This window comes from Ischnura elegans, chromosome 3, assembly GCF_921293095.1.
Source record: "Ischnura elegans chromosome 3, ioIscEleg1.1, whole genome shotgun sequence".
NCBI classification, from domain to species: domain Eukaryota; kingdom Metazoa; phylum Arthropoda; class Insecta; order Odonata; family Coenagrionidae; genus Ischnura; species Ischnura elegans.
Genome location: NC_060248.1, coordinates 49,115,562 through 49,121,621, shown reverse-complemented (window position 1 = coordinate 49,121,621; position 6,060 = coordinate 49,115,562).

Here is a 6,060-nt window from a genome sequence, read left to right as displayed (position 1 = left end):
CGCCTTATTTTAAAAACTTATCATTTCCTTCCCTCAGTCTTGCTTCTTGTCTTAAGGCAGGGCGTGCCGGTTTTTTGGCCGAGGATACCGCTCTTCGTTTTTCACTTGTTTTTTTTTTGCAACTCGTGCGTGCGTTCAACTTACGACTGCGTTGAACCTCTTGGATGGTGGATTAAGAGGATGAAATCGAAGCTGTCGATTCTGGATGTGGTTTGCATTGTTTATGGTTTCCTAGCGTTGTTGAAGAGAGATGCCAATTATGCTGCTCCTCAAATGATATTTGATCTTGTTGTAGTGCCAGCGATCAGGTTGGTGTAGTTTCAGAACTAATATAAAAGGAAATTTCCTTGCGGCCTCTCAAAGATGAGGTCTAGACATAAAATCCACGTGGCTTATGAATGAATTATGCTCACATGTGTTTAATAAATGCTTAAGATTTGCCATAGTCCATAGAAGTAAGTCAAAGGTTTTATGTTGCAATTGAGTAACGAAGATTATGTATGTATTCTCGACCTTCGTTATTATCCACAGAAGAATAATCTATATTATGCTATTTATTATGTATTATGTGTAACCGTGAATAATCCTTAGTGTGCTATTTATTATGTTTAAAATAAATAGCGGAGATGACACACCTATTTTATAAGGTGTCGTGTAACTATTTTTTTGTTTAATATCTGTATTGTTTAAAAAGGCTGCACTATTATATATAATAACTAATGTTACACATCTGTTAAGCCTTGTTATATTCCTTAGGATGTCAATAAAAAATGGCGAAACGCTGGCGCAGAGAAAGAGTGATTTTCATTTTAATGAATAACAAATAGTATCCAAACTCTGGAATGAAAAGTTGTCTATGTGTCTAGTTATCTCAAAAATGAAAAGTGTTCCTTATTATTTTCTCGGAGCAAAACTTTTTAACATTTGAGATGTAGGATAATGTTAAAAATATTACACATTGAAATTCTATCAAGAATACAGCCTGATTTGTCAAACGCAGTACATGCCACGTTAAAGACAAAATAAGACCGGTGGAGAGAAAGTGACGCCTCTCTTTAAAAACGTATTCTATTCATTACTTAATATCTATACATATTCGTAATCCCTATAATAAATGGGAATTAACTTATTGCTCGTAATAAATACCTCACCGATCACACTGAAAAAATACTATTGACAGAATCAGCGGTCTTAGCCGCGGAAAGGTTGGGAGGGGTTGTGGACCGCTAATCTCTTTTTCCCTCTGTTCAGCTCTTCGCCGGCATTGATCGAGTTATTCTTCCAACTCATTTTCGTTCTTTATCCATGTGAATGAAGTCTCTTTCCTCTGAAGCGTTCTGCTCTTCTTCCACTTGTCTATATGCCACGCCATTGCCTCTAATCCGTCTGTTTCATCTCAAACAGCCACCTTCGGAGAAGATGCATCTTTTCATTTCCAGTCTGTATAATAATGGGGTATCGAATCACTCATCCGCAAAAGCCTACAGTGCGTGCAAGCCATTACGTATACCTCCTCTTTCAATCTCTTTGTGATAATAGATGTATTTTTATTAGTTTAAGAACACCTCGATGGATTTGCTGGCCCTAGGTATCGAAATGTATACGGAAAATCGTGTTCATATCTAAGAATTTTTTTCTCGAGGTAATATTTATGATATTTTTGCTACTAATCTTTTCCTTTTCATCATGCCAGTTGTTTCTATTAACGAAAGCCGTGCCAGGCTATTCTTCCTTTTCATCAGATCCAATGAGCTATTGAATAGCTGTGGAAATATTTGAAAAAATGAATAAGCAGAAGGCATAGGGAGAGGACTTATCTTCATTTACGTGGTGTCGATCTCAATCGATTGTTTGCTGCACGATCTCACCGCAGTTCGGCGTAGGTATTTGTTCCAGGTAATTTTCAATCCTCTGAACGTGCCTTAGTGTGACGTTTTCTTTTTAATTTCTCGCCACCTGAGAAAATTCTTGACGCGTGTGCTGCCACCGGCGATTTGCGAGATTGCTGGATAACACTAAGGGTTGACTGGGTAAGGGAGTTATTTATGTGACCGAATGAAATAGTGTTCATTTCACATCGAGACGATATCGTTTCTCCCTGTAGTGGTGCACCAACCTGCCCACCTTTTCGAAGGCATGCGGCCATTATTGCCCGCGCAAAGCGGGAGTCACATGAGCCCAGGCGCCCGCCGAGGAGTCGGGCTGTATAAAGAAATCTGTTTGCTCCAAGGGAACTCTCGAAGATGCTATCGAGCTGTGCTCGTTCGCGTCCGCAATCATCGGCGTTGCTGGGGCGCCCGGTGGCAGAAAGGCATTAAAATCGCTATTTAGGACTTCTTTGAGCGCGCGGCGGCGTTGTTTATTCTAAGTATTTTGCATAGGCTGCCTACGCATATCGCATGAGCCAAGTGTTCCGCTTGATAGGTCGGTCGGTGAGTTTCGGAACTCCGTGTATCGTGAGACGAAATCAGCCATCGCGCTGAATGGAATTTTTGAAGTCGCTGTTATAACGAGTTAGGCACTAGGCGGAGAATTCCAGCTCCTCTGAAGCACATTTCAAAGAATTTTAATCTATGTTCTGTAAAGATCACTTCCCACCATTGACTTATACAATTGTTTGAGGTGAAGGAGACGAGTTACGACAAAAAGTCATGGAATTGACCCCCCTCTAATCGTCTGATAGCCCAGGAAAAATTATCGAAACACTAAATTTTCTATTTTATATAAATGTGAATGTTTCCAACTGCCTATATGCCTTTGCCTGTTGGGGACATTTTGTCGTAAAAAAATTGATTTTCAAAAATGTCATTTTTCGGATCTAAACCATGCGATACGTCGAGAAACCTATTTTCAGACCGACCGGAGCAGTGTTTCTTTTGGCCAAATCGTGAATTTCCACTATTTCGGTAATTATTACTGCAACGGAGGAAGATGCGGTTTTGCGTTATAGAGAGTAATCAGGAAAGGCCGCAGGGCGAGTACAAGCGATCGCCATATTTATAGAGGACTCATCACTACCGCTTGAATATTTTTTTCGTGATGAATTACTCGTTAAAAATTATACAAACAACTTGAAAATGTTTGAGAATATATTTCAAATACTTGTCAAAATAAGCCTGCATCCCAAATTTGAAAATTTCACCTCAGGAATTTCTCTAATTTTAAATCATTATATTAGAGATTCAAGAAAATATTGACTACAATGAATGTCAGACAAAATAACTAATAGACGATATATGAGTTGGAGATACCATGTAAATGTTGGAGGGTTATTAAATTAAGACTGTGTCTATTAGTATAGATAAATTAACAAGATGGATTTTTAATTGGAAAAACTTATTTTCAAAAACGGATATTTGTGAATTTGAAAATCTGGAGAACGTATTCTTTTGAAAAATATTTCTGCTCATTACAATTTTTTCAGTCTTTCCATATGCATTTGAAATTAATGCATGCATGGAAATATGTATTTTTTGTGGTGTCATCGAGCTAGCATAGAAAAGGAACGGAATGAGTGGTCCACTATGCCGGAGCTTGCAGCAGGATACTTCATCATCCTTCGGGATATGCAACCGTCTATACATTTATCTAAATTTTCCGTTTGGGGACACTGGCCTCTGTTTGAGGCAAATTCTAATATCCATGCATGTAATTTACCGTCGAGCCATGCAGTCACTGTCTATTTATATCTTAATTTTTCCAATATTATCGGGGCACCGAAATAAATATAATTTTGTAAGAGATGTAACACGTCTGCATTAATTGCTACAGTACATTTTCCCGAGAGATTCATGTGTGAGTGCAAGGCTTAGAGAAAATAGAGATTCACACTGACTCAAGGCATTAGTTGAGGTAAGCGATTCAAGGTGTTTTCTCGAGTTATAGGATAAATATCACTACAAATCGCAAGGGGGAGGGCCGGTTGTTGAGCTTGTGGGTTATTCCACGCTTGCATTTTGATAGTGATTGATTGATTCAATCTCGTCCCATTGGCTTGTGCATGCGTATTGATAGGTGCCGAAGTAACTAGCTCAGATGAGTAAAGCAGATTCATATAGGTTAATTGATTTTAAAGTCAACAATCATTGCGTACAACTTCTTTTAACAACTATATCAGTTCCACGCCAGGAGACACTAAATTCATCCGGTAGGCATTGATGCAGGAAAGTTTACACGTCCCTTGAAGATTTATTTCATTTCCGAATTTTTTTTACATCCTGAATCATAATAATATGTAGCTGAAATGCATCACAAAGCAAGGGTATATTTAAGGGCAGAAAAAAGGCCCTCCCTCCTTTTTCCGAAAAGAGGAACATTTTTTTGCCTTTATGCTGTCTATCACCAGCCTCGTAAAGCTACGGCAGCTCTTCCTATTCATTCTTGCTATTATTCTATTTCATTAACTTTTATTTCACATTTATTCTAAGAATAAAATATGATAGGGTATCGTTTTTTAAAAATAAATTAAGCTAAACTATCGTTGATCTTGGCCCCTCCTCCAAGGATGTAATTTAATATTCAAGGATATAATCTTTATACACCATATATAAATCAAGAAGCTTTTTGCACCATTAGATCGCAGGGTTTTCATCAGTTTTTACCGTCGAAGCGCTAATAATGGAGCTGTGAAAAATTTCTCTTGAGAATATTTGAATCTGTTTGTGGTAGATTCGTAATATTATGACTATGATGCCGCTTTATTTTCTATCGATCTCTTTAAATACGACATGAGTAAAGTTCAATTCTACATATTCTCTACACACAATTGGAGGTTATTTGATTTTTGAGAGAATAAGAGGTATCGACTTTAAAACTAAGACGTGCGGAAATCCAGATGTGATTATTACGAGTATCATTAAAAAATGGATCACAAAGTTTTTACATAATCACTTGTTTGTACACGTATATGATTCCGTATTTGTTCTTCCCTCAGCTTAAAAAATTATTTCATCGTAGTACTTGGTTATTATTTTCTTCATTATCAGAACTCGGAGGGTAAAATGCGGTCTGACTGGATGCCGTATTTTTACCTTCCGATTTCTAGTTTTTTCCATCTACCACAGCACAAAGTTTAGGTAAATTATTTGACATATCAAAGACAAACGCCGTATACCAAATTATCTACTGCATAAACAATCACAATCTCCGTCACTGAGCTTGGGTATTAAAAACACAGGACTTTTCTTCTCCACCCTCGATATCAATACTTCCTTTTTCGATGATCCTGTACAGTTTTGGAAGGAGAGGGAATACTTCATCAGAGGTGAAGAGAAAGTGCAAATTTTGGGGTTGGTTAATGGTCATGCGGAGCGAGCAACGAATGAGGGCTTAAAGGGGCCCTTTGAAGGGTACAGCGTACCGGGGCTGGGACCCAATAATTCAATTGATACGCTCGGACACCCTGGAAGGGGATTGGAGTGGAAGGAAGATATGAGGGAGGCGCCGCCGCGATAAGATCCCGTCGACGCCTACAGGGGGCTTACCAGGTAAGCGCCGATTCCGAACTCTCGACTTCGACTTAGGCAAGTTGAGCCGAAGTGACGTCACATTCGAAGCGGTTCCCGATTGTTGAGACCACGTAAGCATTTCATTCCGTACTTCGAATCAAACTTCGGCATGCGGATGCGAAGGGGTTTGAGGCTTCGAATTCTCAGTGTCGAATTTGGATTCTCGGTTCAGGGTTTGATTACCTTTCGTATGTCGTGATTTTTGTGTCCTCTGACGTTAACCACGCTGCTTAGCGGGATAAGGAGTTAAGGGTGGAGTAGGGAATACCCGCGTTGCCATTGGGACAACGAGCCCCTCTACTAGCGAAACCATTACTTGATTTTCCAACGAATTTGGCAGATTTTTCTATGAGGAGAAAAATCCATCGATCATTTCGTTGGTTACATGATCTAAAAGGGCTCGAAAATTTATATGTTATGTGTACGTAATATATAAATTTTAATTTATATGTTTACACAATAAAACGTTTCATCCGAGTCGAAAAACTCAAAATTCAAAATAACTGCATTAAAGTCCTATAGGCACTGCCATCCGACGTCGCACGAACGTGAA